The sequence below is a fragment of the Cupressus sempervirens genome, chromosome 7 (assembly GCF_028749045.1).
Source record: "Cupressus sempervirens isolate cs-2001-9-10 chromosome 7, ASM2874904v1, whole genome shotgun sequence".
Classification (NCBI taxonomy): Eukaryota; Viridiplantae; Streptophyta; class Pinopsida; order Cupressales; family Cupressaceae; genus Cupressus; species Cupressus sempervirens.
This window is the reverse complement of record NC_143124.1, coordinates 918,966,604-918,967,387: the sequence shown is the minus strand read 5'-3', so window position 1 is coordinate 918,967,387 and position 784 is coordinate 918,966,604. Positions and strand designations below refer to the sequence as shown.

The 784-nt window shown below is 35.7% G+C and overlaps 1 long non-coding RNA gene across 1 annotated transcript; it reads right to left on the bottom strand.

Moving 5' to 3' along the window:
- Window positions 1-784, bottom strand: LOC149550529 (uncharacterized). The gene is made up of 2 exons (XR_016354528.1): window positions 506-784; window positions 1-234 (listed from the first exon to the last, which is right to left on the bottom strand). It is a non-coding gene; the product is annotated as an uncharacterized LOC149550529 (long non-coding RNA).

The window sequence follows — 784 nt, the reverse complement described above, 5'->3', positions numbered from 1 at the left end:
TAATTAAGGACAGTATAGAATTTTATAAAATAAAACAAGCAATTCTTACACCTATAATCCAAGAAGTGGCAACTGAAGAAGAAATATCATGGAAGCCCTTGCAGTTCTGTCTTTTCTCCTGTGGAGTTTTCAATGATTTATCAAGATCTTTGACCCCTGAAAATCACTCCAAGGACATTGCTTGGATGATCCAGACTATTTTGTTTTGATTCTGGGGTTATAATTTTTACTGACCTGTAGTTAGGCAGAACATTATAAGTTCTACCATGTCTTATGGGTGAAAACCTGAACTATATATTGCTGTAACTTGTAAATATGGTTAATTACAAATTTCAATATAGAATTGAACAGCCATAAAATGCTGTAAATGAAAACAGCAGTTGTAAAAAGATGTAAACAAGCAAACAAATCAATAACAGCAACTATAAAAAAGGAAAGCAAAATGAAATTACCCTAGAGAATCCCAATGTAGAACATTTAAATACTCGGCAATGTGCATCCTCACCTTGACCTAAATAAGCAAAATGACCCAGCAAGTTGCTCCAATGGAAACTTAAGGAACAGTGTAGCCTGTGACTGAATCCACACTTCTTCCATGCTCTTACACACTTCAGCTCCTCTCTAGATCAAACAACATAATTACGCGGTAGACTCAGTTGCACCAATATAGCCCGATCCTTGACATCTCTTGCATGTTCCTAACTGGTTCAATTACAAAAGATCACCAAATTGACGTAACTCAATCCAACTATTATCCCATGGAAACTGAATAACACTGAGGGTT